This window comes from Anas platyrhynchos, chromosome 1, assembly GCF_047663525.1.
Source record: "Anas platyrhynchos isolate ZD024472 breed Pekin duck chromosome 1, IASCAAS_PekinDuck_T2T, whole genome shotgun sequence".
Lineage (NCBI taxonomy): Eukaryota > Metazoa > Chordata > Aves > Anseriformes > Anatidae > Anas > Anas platyrhynchos.
This window is the reverse complement of record NC_092587.1, coordinates 37,895,794-37,912,559: the sequence shown is the minus strand read 5'-3', so window position 1 is coordinate 37,912,559 and position 16,766 is coordinate 37,895,794. Positions and strand designations below refer to the sequence as shown.

The following is a 16,766-nucleotide window of genomic DNA, read 5'->3' as shown; positions in this document are numbered from 1 at the left end:
CAGAAGCATTAACCTTTCACAACTGCAAATTAAGTGAAAGGTATTTCTGTTATGAAATATTAAGCAGCACCCACGGTAAGCTGATACCTCAGTTCCTCTATTTGTAACGCGGGGCTGTCACACCAGTGAGGGAACGTGAAAACACAACTTTTTCCAAAACCTGTTATAAAGCACTTCTATGAAACCACAGTGAAAAAAAAAAAAATCCAGGAAGGAAATGCTGATCCTGAATTTACTTCTGATTTTGGATACTGTGACCTGAGTGAAGGAATTTTAAAAACTCAGTATCTATGCAGTGAGCGCCATGCATCTCGTTCAACAAATGAGGCCAAAGTCCCTTGGGAAAAAGCAGCATTTGATCAAAAAACCTGTGTAATAATGATATGCAGATGGAACATGACTCAAGATGGGAAAGAAAACCTTCACTCAAGCATTTCTTAAATTCAGAGAGCCTTGAGTCTGCAATTTTAACGTTCATTTAGGTGGGGTTTTATGTACCGACCGAGGGAGAGAGTTGTTTGTGACAGAAGTTTAAATGCTTATATAAACGCTGACCTACATCCCTCCCAGTTCACGAGCTGAAACTGAGACGAGCTCACCACATGGCAATACAAAGACTAAGCATCAGGAAGAACAATGGGGATAATCCAAAACTTTGCTTTCTGATCTTAAATTACAGTTAAGGACAGTGGAAGCAAAGAAAGAGAGAAAAGAGATGAAAAGGCAAGAAATTTACAGGGATGGAAAAAAAAATAAAAGAAACAACCACACATGAGACTACAGAAGGTAGAAAAAGGATGCTTTCTGAGAACACGGGAGACAAAAAAAGGCTAGCCAAAGTCTTTCATGTTTATCCAAAACCCTGTCTTCAGACACAAATTAAGTTCACAGCCCCATATGCATATGCTAACACCTGGAATGCCCTCATCACGCTTGAAGGAGCATAGCTCATGCTCTCAATTTATACAGCAACCCAATTTAGAGCTTCTTGCTCTAAGTGGGAAAAAAAATGCAAACTTTTAATAGCTAAAATTTCAAAGCATATTTGATATTACTTTTAAAAATGTAAAGGAAACATTACAAAGTGAATATGTAATGGCTATGAGCACTTCGGCAGCGTTACACAGGTTTTTACCTCTACCACGCCATACATCAACCCGGAATTCAAATCAGGGCCTCGTAACCCCGGTGTAATTACAAGGTATCACTACGAGTCTCAGTTTTACTCAAGGGTCACGTTTGCTCTAGCAATTCAGTCATTTGTAGCGCTGAGTTTTGCCAATTTTATTCTGCAGGTTTTGCAGTGGCCGCAGAGGTCAGAGTGTTAACACAAGGAGGAGCTGGGGAGGGCTGCAGCGAGTGACAGCGACTTGCCCGAGCCCACCTCAGCGCAGCCTGTGATCTTCTCCAGGACAGGGCTGGGCTGTCACTTACCAGAGTGGTTCTTCAGAGGAAGAAAAGAAAGTATTAATAATCAGAACCATAATAACGCGGGCAGAGCAGCAGTAGCTGCGTTCAGAGACGAAACACAACACCAAACGGATCTGTGCTTGGTTAAACAAGTCAGAGCTCGGTGTTTTCTGGGTTTGACACTACAAAGCACGAGGGCAACTGGTTAGGCAAGACCACCATTCACTTTTTTCTGTTTCAGCATTCGTGCTTACCATCAACAACTGCATTGTTTTTAAATGGTTGTAATGCCCATTTCAGAGGTTTGCCTTCCAAGTGAAAGCTGCCACTCTCACAGTTCCTCCTTCCAGCACGAATGGTGAGAGATATTTTAAGGTGTCACTACAGCTGTTAGTGACTAAGAGCTTTCACAGAAAACACGTTCACAACCCAAATACCCATACCTCGTAAGGACCACGGTTTTATGGGCAGTAGCAGATGGATGCGAGCTCATTTGGGCCCCGCGTTTTTCAATGAGGAGCCAATTTGTCCATTCTGCACATCACAATTTTACACGGCAGCCACTGCAGTCACCTGACACAACATCTCATGGTTTTACTCCATTAGCAGGCTGTCACCTCCCCTCTCCCACCAAACAACCCGAGGACAAGGTAGAAGCCAGGCCTATCCATGCAGAATTGGGCTGTGCCTACCCACCCCAATACATAAATACGGCGTTTGGCCTCGCGAAGGACAAAGCTTGGCCATAAGTCACCAGGGGCAACCCTCGTAGTGAAGCGTGGGCTACTGGTGTAATGACAGATCACACCACGCATGACAGATTTTTAGTTTTTATTCTTGGTCTTTCCTGATGCCATCTGTGCTTCACAAGGAAGCCTGATGGCTGACGGCATTTCCCCAGCCCCCAAATTCTGGATCACTGATCTAGACGCTGCTAGGAAATCACCACAATCATATACAATACCTCATTTATTCTTAAAACTGGGAGCTGCTGAAGAAACCGTGTGTGCTTAATTTACACGTGTGTATTCCTTCAGCCCTCAGATCCCCCTGAACCTACCCCTCAGCAAGCCACAGGATCCCTCAGGGAAGGAAAGGGACCTTATGAAACGAAGCGCCTGGGATGTCTGTAAACAACACCACAGAAAATTAATTTGTATAAGGACAATACCAGAACAAATAATAAACGCCTCCCTGTTTTGGCCTTGTGTTTTCAGTCTCACAACTTCTGATACTCCACTCTGAAGCTTCAGTTGTGCTCTCAGCATAAAAATATAGCACCTACTTCAAGAAGCGGTGAAATATGAGGACCAAGTTACTCTGCTGAAGCTGTAATTCTTGATAAATCCAATTCCCGTCCCTTAAATTATCCACGTATGACAAGTCTGTTCCGTACAGATGCCACCCGACCAGCAGGACGTAATGCACTCCGTCCCTTAATTTAACAAGGCGTTATTTGCAGCCTGAATTCAAGTTTAATTGCCAACAGGGCAGTAGTGCAAAAAGCACGAGGAAAGGCACATTGGAGAGCTCAGACAATCACTACCACAGCAGCAAGAGGCATAAAACAGCCAAGAGAAGGCATCACCTGATTGTCACCTAAAATACTGGAAAAGTGCGGATTCTTTCTGAGCATATTTTTAAGTTTGCCATCAAAGCTGCATTAATATGATGAACATCTTTTCACACCTGCAGCATCCACATGTTTTCCCAACTATTAAACTTAGACTGCAGACAGATGATGTGAGAAGTCTCCCAGAAAGTGTAACTTCTGAGAGCGTGCACCTGTGAGCAGGAATACTCTGTGCTTCTTCAAATGATAGAAACAAGTGTCTGAAGAACGATTACAGCTCTGTCAAACTGTTGGGTCTCCCAGATCTGCCAAAATAACGCCGTAAAATCGTGCAAACGGAGAGGAGTGGCTCACCTCACTGCGCAAACAAGGTATTTGATAATCCTAAAACAAGCAAAAACGCTGTTTGGACACAGCCATCGACAGGGAAACCAGCTCAGCTGTCAGTACCCACACACAGACACAAGGCAGGATGCAATTGTATCCCGCTCCACACCAGCGGGGATGGCACCTCTAGGTGCTAACAATGCAAGAGGCGTTACATAAGACCACGCGCTTATTTTTAGAAGCACATTACAAAATTAAGTAGTGCACTCGAAGCTGGTGCCGGGCCGCGGACAGTCCCATCAGGGTGCACAAAGGACAACTGCTCGGCTCAGATCAGATTCAGATCAGAGCTCTCTCCCACCAACCCCCCAAATAAATATCGAACTATCAGAGACTACGAAAGTCAATTTGGGTTCACTGCAAAAACACTACTGTGTTCTTTTCTAGGAGCCACAGAACTGACAACAACTGGTTTCCTACCGCTTTCTTCTTTTGTTGCCTAATACTTCTGCACGGTGATGACCCCGAACTTCCCTCTTTTCCACGGCTCTTCATGACTCTCTCTCCTGCCCCAGGAAAAGGAGAGCCGTGGCACAGACCCCGTGGAAGTCTGCGTGTGCTGAGGGCTGCCCGACAGCTGCCATCCCGCAGGACACACGCTCCAGGTCTGAGCATCTCTTCCCGCTGGGTGCAGTAATTTGGACACGCTTCCTCTACCTCGTCACGATTTTATGAGGCTTGGTGGACCGTAATTTGAGATTTAATTCTTCCTTCCGATTTCTGTTTCCACATATATACTTTATATGTATAAAGTTTAAGTTAAACGCTTAACTTCTGAGTTAGAAGTTAACTATATGAACTTTCCGTATATGTTTGTACACACACATAGACACACTGCTGAGTGGGAGGGCCAGACAAACCAAATAATCTCATAAATCACATTTCCTGAGAAACGGAACCCAAGATTAAATGTTTGCCTTTTTTTGTTTTCGAGCTGCAGTGTGACCTGCAGTAGCACTGCAGAACGAACCCAGCGTGCACCTCCCCAGATGAAACTTTGCTCTTTCCTCACCATCTCTGATGATCAATTTTCCTCTCATTTTTACCCAATTAATAAATAAATTTCCACCTTACTTCACGGTCACGTATCACACTGTTCTTCAGACCAATCCTACCTGAACATTGCTTCCCCTAGTTCCTGCAGACAGACATGAAACAACCCATTAAGCGCATCCCACTACCAACAGATTTTACTACCACCGTTTCTTCCCTCGCAGCCTACGCTATTCCCCTCCAGGCTCTTTGCTAAGCACATTCATAGCATGGCCTGCAGACTATGCTTCGTCTACCCAGTTGGAAAAAACACCTCACAAAAAGGTTTTGTTTTCAAAACCAGACTCTGCAGACGCAGGTATGCCCCGGCCCCGAGAAGTCCAGCAGCGCGGCAGGCTGGAGGAGAGGCGTGCTGCTAGGAAGGCAGAGTTAAGGATGACTCCTCTCGGTGACTCACTCCTGTTTGCCAACGAGGCCCACACTGGGCATCCCAGTTTTCAAGACTTATCGAGCTGTTGATATCAAAACAAATTCGGTTTAGCAGCACGCTTGTTTAAAAAAGGGACGGCTGGAATTGAATCTACGCTCAGGACCCTAAAACAACTTCCAGATTCATAAAAAAAATGGCACTTAAACTAGCTATATATGTCTTTCGAAGGAAAAAAAAAAAAAAAGAAGAGATTAGGATTGTGGCTAATATCAACATTTTGCAGATTCCTAATTAAACTGTTATGGAAAATACTACTCGCCATCAAGTGTATGCTGCTGCTAGTCACAATATACACCTACCTGAGACACAGAGAGCTCAGAAGAACGCCAATCTCTTTAAAATTACATTTTATCCTTTCCAAAAAATTCGGAACACTCCTTGCTTCCTCCCAGATGTCCCATGATATATATGTTTTATATAACCACGCTTCCTTAAACTGGGGGGTGGGGTGGAAATGTTTATTGCCCAAAATACACCGTTCTGAAAGTGCCAGAAAGTTTCCTTAAAACAACACCAAAAACTCCATATCCCAATTGCACAGGATGGCTTCAACTTCCACCATGAAACAAAAAGAGATACTGACCTATTCTTGTGTATAATGCTGATCTTAATCAATTTGATCTCGAGGAACACACTTACTAGAGACGTGTATCCACATAAGCCAACAAATTCAGACTGCAGTACAAGATGCCTTTCGACTTTATGATGAGACTTTGCTGTGTGCTGTACTTTTTCAACATGTCGAAAGCATCAAGAACAGCACTGGCATTCCAAGAAATTAATCGAGTTACTTATTTATATATATGGCTTGTTGTTGTTTTTACTGCAAACAGCTTTACAGGTGGACACAGTATTACAAGACCCTCCTAATGTTCAGAATCGCTTTTTCTATCTTTCGCATATTGGTGCTGTGCTCAGTTTAGATTTCTTTCTGAAAACCTTACAGATTTCCAGTTCTCCACACTAAAAAGCACAGTATGTGCTCTCCAGATGAGAGAAGACCCTCTTCTATATACTTTTTTTAACCTACTTAGTCACTACATAAAATATGCTGTTTCACAGCTATTTTCCTCCTTTATGCATTTTTAATATATTTATATGCAACGAGTGCCTTCCCACAAATTGCAGCACTGATGAATGAAATTTCCCCAGTGTGAATGGTGAAAGACACCAAGCATGTACCCAAATCAGCCCCCTACACACCGGGGCAACGGAAGGAAGCCTGGTGTATCTTCTCCCCATCATTCTACTTCCCCGGCAGCACTTGCTTTGCAAGAATAGTTTTCACAATTAGAACATAAAAATGCATTAAAAATAAAGAGTAATCAGTGCCTCAAACAATGCAAGGTTTTAATAAGCTGAAAAGGGGAAAATGCTGTTCTACTGTAACGCAAAGAAAAAGCTCATAGTCCTACAGACTGTATGACAAGTGCACAGTCCACCACCAGCAGCGTTATTCTGCGCTGTTTGGTATGAAGATTCCCATCTTCATGCAATCCCTAGAAAAGATAACGTATGCTGGTATTATATTATCATTACCCATGTTACGGGGACACAGACGGAAGAACTTCTTTGCCGAGAAGTTGCAAAACTAAAAAAAACAAAACTAAACCTTACGAGTTTATGATTTGAAACTGCTGTGGCTGTTTGCATGTAATTAGCCGTACCGCTTCTTCTTGGTGCCTGGAAACTCCTTGCTGTTGTTTTCAAATACACGTGTATACAGGTTGTAATGAATGAAAAGGTGATGGACATCAAATTCTGAAACGTGGAATGACGAGCAATACAACTGCCACCGACCAAATATGGTACAGAACCAGCTGGATTTCATAAACCCCAATAGATCCACCACATACTACTGGTGTCTACTTCCACAGAGTCCTAGAACCAAGCAAGCAGAACATGGGAAAGTATTATCCCAAGACTACAGACTGGAACCTGGCTGTAAACTGGTTCAATGACTTACCAGTCACACACCACTTCAATGGACCGAAGAGGAAGCATCCTCCAACTCTTATGCTGATGCTCAACCCTTGCAGTACTGTCTGCTCAGCGGGAGTAACACAAAGTAGGAGTTCCCGTTTTATCTCCCACAAATATACCTGTAATTTTACACTAGTTTTCATCTTTAATAAACTATCCATTTTCACAGGTAATGACCTCATCTGTATACAGTCACCCATCACCGATTTCAAATGCACAAAGAATTTGAACGCAGAGCCTTGGAAACACCTTAAAAGTTCATTAAACTGCTCGCTGCATCCAAAAAGAATCACGAGTGATGTGGGGCACAAGAAGATGCTTAAAAAAAAGACACACACATATACACACCCATAAAGGAAACCAGGAGGAAATAATGGTTTACTTATTGATGAATTTCAGCCCTACTACTCTGGCACTGTAACTCACCAAGAGGAAGATGTCTCTGAAAATAATTATAATCACGTTTTAAACACATCAGAAGTGTAAAAAGAGCAGTCAGGTGACAGTGAAAGCAAGTCAAGAGGAAAAAATACCGCCCACTTTCCTGTAACCCTGCTGATAGCCAGTGCTACCTCAAGACAAAGCAGTGGCAGCAAAGGGGGAGCTCAGGAACCTCTTTGGGTGAGGGTCATTTCCATCTTGATTTGGGATCTGAACCAGACCAGCAGCTGAGCTCGTACGAACTATCACAACGCAAGTATTCAGTTTTCAGCACAGTAGTGTAAGTGAAAGATAAAAGAGAAATTAAAAGCAAACTGAAAATTGCACAGACTTTAATCTTGCTGATAATAAAAGCACACAAAGATTTTACCTCCTATGTAAAATCTCTTACTGGTTAGCACAGAAGTGTCTATGTTGTATACAAACATCTCTAAAAACAAAATAATTCCTTAAGGGCAACTTGAAACACGCTGCAGTACAATAACGTCATTTGACACAACCCTTCCTGTGCTGTTCTGATGTTCAACACAAGCAGACTCGGTCTTAAAGCTCTTACTGCAAGAAGTTAACTGTCAACACGTGAGCGGTGCTTTTAAGTCAATGAGACTACCCACAAACTTTCAGTTGTTGATATGTTTTTACAGGAACCCGGGTCAGGAGAGCAAGACAACACACAAACACTGAATGTAGGTGCTAAAACACATGAAAAAAGGAAAAAAAAAAAAAAAAAAAAAAGGTCAGCCCTATTCCAGAAACACCAACTGAAGCAGGTTGTTTTGAATTACTCAGTACAGGCTGAGACATCAGGATAAGTTTCAAAAAAAAAAAAAAAAAAAGCTTTCTGTTGCATAGAAAAGTGTTTACATACTTTTTCTAAAAAAAATTATTTACTTGTAGCTCAAAAACCCAGATGAGGCAAAGTTAACCTGACTTGAATTTCTTGGCTTTTGTCAAGGACTACTGTAATTTGCGTATAAATTGCATTAATAATAATAAAAGAAAAACTATAATTTAGAGAGCAATCCCTTAAATTTGTGGCAAAAATACTGTTTTGATGTAACATGGTCCTGGCCTTCTATATAAACTGGCACACAGCTCCTATCTAAGCTAACATTTAGAAATAGACAACAAATATGGCAAGCATTCTGCCATGAATTTGAGATTTTTATTTACTTTTTTTTGAAGTGGGCTTCAAACCTGTATTCAACCACGCTATAGCTTTACACAAAGAGATAATCCAAAAAAAAAGAAAAGTTAAATAGCAGAATCTACTTACTTTAGAACAAAATGCTGCACTGGGAAGCTCAGCTGCACTTTCTATACTGCCTCGGAACAAAGCAAGCAAGTCAACATTTATCTTAAGTTTCCAGACCAAGTCAGAAAGTGAGGTGCAAGAAACGCCTCTTAACTAAACTGCTGGGATTTTAGGTTATATTCACTTCTGGAGTCTGTAACAACAGGGAGGTGCAAGCCACTTTTGAGTAAATAAAGTTATGGTAAGCGGCTGGTTTAAAACTACAGCGAGGCTACAAATCTTGCAGTGACTACAGAACAGACAAACAGATTTTTTTTTATACAAACAAAAAAAAAAAAAAAAGCACACAACGAGTTCTAAAAATGCAATAAAGTTTCTAATTCCAGAGCTAAGTTCTGCCTCGACAGAAATACCTTTAGAAGTACAACCACTACAGCGGAAATCCTTGATGAGAGCTGCCACTCCACGACAGGCACGCACCATGCACAACTTTTTCATTGTGGGGACAAGGTAAAGACCAGGTGCAAGCACCTAGTTATGGGACCAGTTTGTAGCATCAAACTTCAGGACATGTTTGCTGTCCCATTTTTCACAGTGAATACCACTTCTCTTAGGTTAGAAAGAATTAGATTCTTTTAAAGATAATTCTTTTTTTTTTTTTAATTTCAAGTGTTAACAGTGGAGTTGTTTCAGTTCTTAGGGCTTTTGCTTTCGTTTGCTGGCAAAACTGACACACAAATAGGCAACAGTGACTACTCTGACAACAGTATTACGTTGCTAAAAGAACTGTGTAGACAAGGTTTATCTCCTACTACACTCTTAGCTTTATCAACAGCTTCCTGAAAGTGAAACGGAAATACACTTGCAAGTCAAGTCAGTCAGCTCATGATATCAAGTATTCAAATCCCTTCCTAAGATCAGAAGCAGCTGACACCTTGAAGTTTTTTAAGCCAGCTGAATTCTCAACGTAAACAATAGCAGGGGGGGAGAAAAAAAGGCACTGAACACATCCCCAGTCTGCAGTATCAGGCAACTGGATCTTGCAAGTTACGTTGTATTAAAACACCATTATAAGAGGACTCAAAGTACAACAACATTCACCTAACAAATCTTCTAGATCCAAGCAAAGCCGCCTTTTTAATGCAAACCCAAACAATTAGTTGGCTTTTGCAGGTCTTCACAAGTTTCGACAGCCTGAAACAAATCCAAGTTTCCAGAACCGTAAGGATTTCTGCTAGGCGAGGTGACAGCAGGTTTGATCATCCTCAACTCCCTTCCCCCAGCTGAGGAGCGAGGAGAGCAGGCAGCCACCAGCACCAGATGTTACTGCCGTGCAGGCAGGCAGGAATGTTTCCTCCACACACTCGAGTCGCACACGCACGCGTACGTGCATGCAGATACACGAACGAGACATTAAAAAAAAAAAAAAAAAAGTTCGTGTCTTCCCCTGGGGATAAAACAGTGCAAAGTTGGAGATGAGCTCTTGTCTGATAAAGCAGACTTACGAAAAGCAGGAGCTGCCAACGTGCATCTAACACGAGTGTGTTTTCTTTCGCTCGGATTACAAAACCTCCAAAACAAAGTTACCTGCAACTGCACTGAGGGAATTTGGAGGGAAAAAAAAAAACAAAACAAGAAGGCGACAGCAACAACAACACTGACAACAGAGCCTGCAGGGAAACCCTCGCTCCTGTCAGGGGCACAGCAGCTGCAGGGTGACCGCCACATCTCGCCCCAGCGTGGCGGTGCCCCCCTGTCCCCTCCTGTCCCCCTCTGTCCCCCCCTGTCCCCCCGGGCCACCCTCCCGTCCCTGCCCCGGGCCGGCTCCAAGTTTGCTGCACAGACACGGGCTGGGGAACGCCGGGACCTGTTTACACAGCGCCTCAACCGCCGCCAGGAGGAGAGCGGACCGTGAAAAAAAAAAATACAAATACGATAAAATAAAGAAATAAACCGGGCTGGTTGAGGCGGGGGGGGGAGGCAAGGAGCCGGCGCTATCCCCGGCTCACCCGGGGCCTGGCGGAGCAGGCCGCGAGGCCGCCCCGGCGCCGCCCGGGAGCGGGGCCCGGAGGCTGGGGGAGGCCGAGGGGGGACCGGGAGGGGACCGGGAGGAGGCGGGGGGCAGCGGGGGGCGGCGGGGGGCAGCGGGACGGGGCCGTCCCGGCCGGGCCTTGGCGGCGGAGCGGAGGCCGCGGGGCCCAGGCCTCGGCCCCGCAGCGGCGCCCGGCGGGGGGAGGGCGGCGGGGCCGGGCCGGGCCGGGCCGCGGCGGGGCCGGGGCCGCGTCTCGGTGGCCGCGCGTCCCCGTCCCCCCCCCCCCTTCCCTTCTCCTCCTCCTCCTCCTCCTCCTTCCCCCGCTCCCCTCGGAGACAAAAGCAAACGGGAAGCCGTCGGGACGCGGCCCCGGGGCCCCGGGGGGGCTCCGCTGCGGGCAGCGCCGCCGCCCGGGCCTCCCTCAGCGCGGCTCGGGCGGGAGGCGGCGGGCGGCGGGGGCCGGGGCGGGGGCGGCCGGGTCCGGACTCACCGCATGAATTTTCTTGTCCCGCGGATCCAAGATGGCTGAGTATCCAGCACGGAGGATGCTGGGGGAGCAACCTTTACCCTCTGACCCGCCCGCCGCCGTGACCCGGCCGCCGCCGCCACCGCCACCGCTCGGCCTGGCAGCGGCGCTGAGGGGCGGGGAGAGGCGGCGACAGCGCTCGGATGGGGCCCGGGGGGACGGCGAGGAGGAGGAGGAGGAGGAGGAAGAGGAGGGAGAGGAGGAGGGGGAGGAAGCAGCGCCGCGATCCCGCCGCCCGCGGGGCGCCTAGGCCGCGGGGCCGCCGCCGCAGCGGGGCTCGGGCTGAGGGGGGCTGGGTTTGGGGCTGCCCTCCCGGGCACCGAAATTGTGGGAAACTGTCGGATTTTGGCACCAACACATATGTAGGCCTCGCTACCTGCTTTATTATCATTAAAATGGACGAAGTGACACGACTGGACTTGTGTTTTTTTTTAATTCATCGCCATGAACATGCGTGTGGTACAACGCCACAGCAGCTGCAGACGCACAAAACACGATGCAAACAATCCCCCTGAATTCAACAAGACCATAAAACACTACAAAGGCTGGGCCTGCACGCCAGTGTGTACAGGACGGAGGCCAACATTTGTGAACTGGCTTCGCTGCTCCATCAGGGAAAACACTCATGGTGATGCTTCTTCAGTTTTGTTATGAGATAGGTAGAGAAATTCAGACAAAAAATGAACAGGCGATATTTTGCCAGGAACAGTCAAATTTCACGTATGTTTCCTTATCAGTCAGATCTGGTTTTGGAGCTACAAACACGGCTTAAAAATAAGCATTCAGTACATATACATATACATATACATATACACATACACATACACATACATATACAACACTAATATTTCACAGAAACATTAAGACCCACAGTAACATGCCTGATGACATTAACGTGTTTTGAAGATCAACAAACAGGCTTCCATCTATGCTGGAAGACCCACTTCTTAATGCCACTGCTGAGCACAGCCACGTGCCGAGCATGGGTGTTACATCACTTTAATAAAAGTCTATATACTTTGTCCAGGAAAATACTGTATCACTCTAGTATCTGAGCCTTTGTGTCACAAATGTTCATGCATTTGCTGTAAACAAATAACCGTAGAACACTGTAAGTAACATCCAGTTGTAGGGATTGTATCTGAAGTTCTGGAATACTTCTGTTCTATCAAAAAAAAAAAAAAGGATTTCTTTATACCTCGTGACCCGATATAAAGGCAGTTCTTTGAGACTGAATAAGTTAATGAACCTTCCTCATCTTCACTGTTGCTGAATAAACTTTTCTTTTGTCTTATGAACCCTTTTACATCCATTTGTAAGCATTTTACTACATTAGGTTAAATTTTACACTTTTATGGTGTCTTTTCACAAAGCTGTTTTGTTTTTTTTTGTATTTCCTCAAAGTCATTTAAGACTTAAGGTACCACAGAATCCGTGGTAAGTAAACAAAGCATCTGATGCTGTCATTGCATCTCTGTGGACCGATCTCTGTGCCCATCACAAGATTGAAGTTTACACGCAAATCAATTAGCATTTAGACGACAAGAAGCCTGTGGGGTTCGACAGAGCCAGGAAATAAATAAATAAATAAAAGATTTTCATGTCCTAGGCTGGTTAGCTTAATATAATAGCCAATGTGCAATCACAGGGGGTGTAAATTGTGATTTAAATTTTGTTAATGAAACTAACCTGCCTTTCTGCCTAAAATTGTGTGTTTAGTTGTGGGATATTGTCAAGATGACTGTAGTCAGCGTGTAGTTGACTTCCTTGTTTTCTTAAAATGAATGTTGTTAGCACTTTAATGCTTCAGAATAATCTCTGAAGCTGATAAAAGAAAATGTGTGTTGTGTTCATACATTTGCTACTTTCAGTGTGGCTCAATATACATTTTTATACCATGGTGAGGCCTATTTCTCATTGCTGCACCTGCTTAATTTAAGGTGTTCTGAGCTCATTTAATTAAATGGCTGCTAATCACGTGTGAACACTTCTAATCCATTTTGAGCCTCATATGGTACAATTTGACCTCTTTGTCTAAATCTTTGTCTACAAATATGCATTTGTTATTTTTAATCCCAGTTAATGGTCTCTTTTTTGTGTTTCTGGTTGGTTGGCTGGTTTTGTGTTTTTATTTATTTATTATTATTTTTTCTTGACCTATTTCACAGACACCCACCTAGCCATTCAAATTTCCAGCTGGCTGTTGCTCCTGCTAAGACCCAGAGAGAGTTAAAAACATTCAGCATCTGTCTGGAGCACCCGAAAAATTTGGAAAGAGGGCATCAAGAGAGACAAATGTACTCAGAACCTCAAGATGCTTTCTTACCCTGGCTCTTTAGCGTTCCCTGTCAAGCCTCTGTACTTTTACTTCACCCCTGCTCCAGGAAGGTTTTAGATGCTCTTTGGCCCCATTCAGCATCACTGATAGAGGTGGACGATGCAGTCACAGATGTGGGAGGAAAAGGAATCACCCAAAGTATGCAGAGGACACCATTAGGGTGTTTTATTTGCTTTGCCAAAATGTAGAGTTAAATTAGCCATCATAAGACCACCGTCCTCGGTTGTGAGCAGAGGCAAAACACGACAAATAGCCAGTTGTGTAAGTCATTTTTAGGTACAACCACAAAGTGCATTGGAGTGCACCAAAGGTCTTTCCTTCTCCAACCTACAGTAGTCCTCAGGAACAGCAAATACACAGCAATTGCCAAGAGCAAGGGGTAGCAGTTTTTCAGTGATAGCAAAAAGGCTGTATTTTTATTTTATTTTATTTTATTTTATTTTATTTTATTTTATTTTATTTTATTTTATTTTATTTTATTTTATTTTTCATAAATAGGGTTTAAGCTCCTTGGTAGAAACAGCTGGAACCAGCAGGTAGTGCCCTTTGACTACGGGGTGTATTTGAAAAAAAAGCTGAAACAGTGAAATTCTGCTTCTGAAGAAGGCAGAGGTTTCTGGTTTCTGCTGAACTCAGAGCTGTGTAACGCTTGTGAATTGGGAGCAGCAGCTTCTCGCAGATGTCTTTCTTGCTGCATGATGTTCAAAAGTCTGTCAGTTTGCTTTCTTTGGAGCAAGGCTGGAGGGTTACTGCACAGCTACGCATTAATCTTTGCCCTAGAAGAACATGGCAGATTCTTTTTTTCATAAATATAGCTATTTGTTTTTTAAATATTTCTTTAACACAAGGGTAGAGGTGTGTCAAAGTGTATCTTACACCAAATCTGATAGTAGAGATCTCACCACCAAGGCACGTTAAAACATTTTTTCAAGAGTTAAAAACACAAAGAGCTCTCATTTTCTTACTGTATTCTCCTGATTCCTAAGTATTCCACTGAAATAGAGCACAAAATAGTCAGATTTAGGGGAATTTGGTTGGTTAGGTTGAATTCTGCGAGTTAGCCTCCAATTTCTAGTTTATTTAGGGAAGGGAAGGGAAGGGAAGGGAAGGGAAGGGAAGGGAAGGGAAGGGAAGGGAAGGGAAGGGAAGGGAAGGGAAGGGAAGGGAAGGGAAGGGAAGGGAAGGGAAGGGAAGGGAAGGGAAGGGAAGGGAAGGGAAGGGAAGGGAAGGGAAGGGAAGGGAAGGGAAGGGAAGGGAAGGGAAGGGAAGGGAAGGGAAGGGAAGGGAAGGGTCAGCTGTTTCCATGGCAATGTCCTTATCTATCCTTTCACACCTACAGGGATTTCCAGGGATGGCTGCTGGCAAGGGAAGCCCTAGAAGTGCAGCTCTGTTACTGTTTTAGTGTTAAAATGCATCACAAGTTATCCACACAGATGGCCTCTCATCTGCTGGATTTGTAGTTTCCAGGAGGGAATATTGGGAGCAGAGGTATCTTTATCTCAGTCTCTCATATTTTCACTGTCAGGAAACCCTACCTCAGCCTTCTGCAGCGGTCGCTTCAGTGTTTGTTTCAGTGTTAATTACACTTGACCATCAGGACAAAATAAAGTGCAAAGTTCAAAATGAAATCTGTCAGTTCTGTAAAATATTATGACCTCAAACAGGCGATGAAATGGAAGATTTTCCAAAAGTAAGATGCTTCATGCTGCTGTGTAGCAACTCAGAGGTCTGCCGAGTACTGATAAATGAAAGGATAAATGAAGAATTAGAGATACCTGATTTTCTTGTTAAGGAGAAAAACAAACAAACAAACAAACAAACAAACAAAAAACACTACAGATGGAAATATGTTTTCCAAAGGAAAGAAAGTATTAAAGAAACAGAAGTCTGTGCCCAAGAAGGTGCTGACTGACATCCCCAAGCAAGATTATCTCTGGAGAGACGGGACATGCTGCAGTGGTGACAGGGGAACCCTTCCTACCTCCTCTCTCAAGAGTGCAGCCAGCAGTCCTTTTGCTGGTGGTCCTTGGAGAGCTGCTTGGTCAGAAGGTCTGCTTCTCATTTGAAACTCTTAAACCATATTAGAAGACAGATGGTATTTTGTTTGGGGTGGGGGTTTTGTGTTTTGTTTTCTCTGTGTGTGGTGGGATTTTTTTGGCATGACTTTTCCATGTGATCCTCTTATTTAGTTAATATGAGCATGTGTGACATAGGACAGTCCCTCCGTTATGCTTCAGTCCTATTGATAGAGAACGTGAACTTACGTACTGAAGGCTGTCATCATGAAAAGTGAATTTTAATCTTGGAAGTAAGAGCTATTACAATGGCTTTGTAAAAAAGGTTCAGTAAATATATAACCAGCAGCCCAGGGGCAGTAATTGCAATATCTAAGATAAAAGGAGAATTATTTTCACTCATGACAGGCCTCAGCTAGGCGAGGGAACAGAGCTTGGGGATCTGGAAAGTGCTGATTTCTCGTTCTTGTGTTTTGACAGTGGTTCATGTTTGACAGTTGGGCCTATTTCCAAAAAGGTGTTCTCCCCTAAATTAGTGTTAATGAGCACAAGTGAACCCTAGCTCCAGCAGATGACAATATTATGGGACAAAGCTGTTTTCTTCTTTTTGCCAGAGGTTGCCTCCTCCACAGCAGAACTGTCAGAAGTGAGTATGTATGTGCTTGCACCTCAGCGGTTTGCATTCAGCTTGTCAGGATAAAATTGCACCAGAAAAAGTAGTGGTGTCTTGCTGCCCACGTGGTGAGTCACTGCAAGCCAGCAGCAGGTAACTCAGAAGCTGACCAAATTCACGCAGCCCCTAGCTGGATTTCAGGACATTAAGGCCTGTTATGTATAAGGACTGGAAGCGAGCTGGCTGTGTATATACAGCCTGGCCCACTCAAGCTTGTGCTGGTTCTCACTTCTGCCTGTTTAGGTGTGGTTCTTGGGTTCCGTACACCTACTTCCTTTAGCCTGATTTTTCTTCCAATGTCATGCCACTCTCCTAGCTTGTTATAACATGTATCACCATAGTCTGCCATCCCACCAGCAGCCAGAGGACTCCAGTATCATATAATCATACAATCATTTAGGTTGGAGAAGGCCTTCACAAGATCATCAAGTCCAACCATGAACCTGATGTACCAAGTCCCATCACTAAACTATGTCCCTTGGTGCCACAACCACGTGTTAAATACCTCCAGAGATGAGGACTCCACCACTTCCCTGGGCAGCCTGTTTCAATGCTTGATCACCATCTCTGTGAAGAAATTATTTGTCATGGTCCCAGTGGGCAGAGTGCAGGGAACATGGCCCAGTCCCTGTTCAAGCAAGGTGCCAAGC

The 16,766-nt window shown here is 44.3% G+C and overlaps 1 protein-coding gene across 4 annotated transcripts in view; it reads right to left on the bottom strand.

Moving 5' to 3' along the window:
• CNOT2 (CCR4-NOT transcription complex subunit 2) overlaps positions 1-11,236 on the bottom strand; it is an 85,263-nt gene extending 74,027 nt beyond the window's left edge. The window contains exon 1 of one of the 4 annotated variants that reach the window (XM_072034891.1): positions 11,055-11,236. The gene's annotated coding sequence lies outside the window, so the exon portion shown is untranslated. The remainder of the gene's footprint in view (positions 1-11,054) is intronic. The other 3 variants (XM_027455658.3, XM_027455638.3, XM_027455668.3) reach the window with 3 other exon arrangements.
• Positions 11,237-16,766: the final 5,530 nt, after the last annotated feature.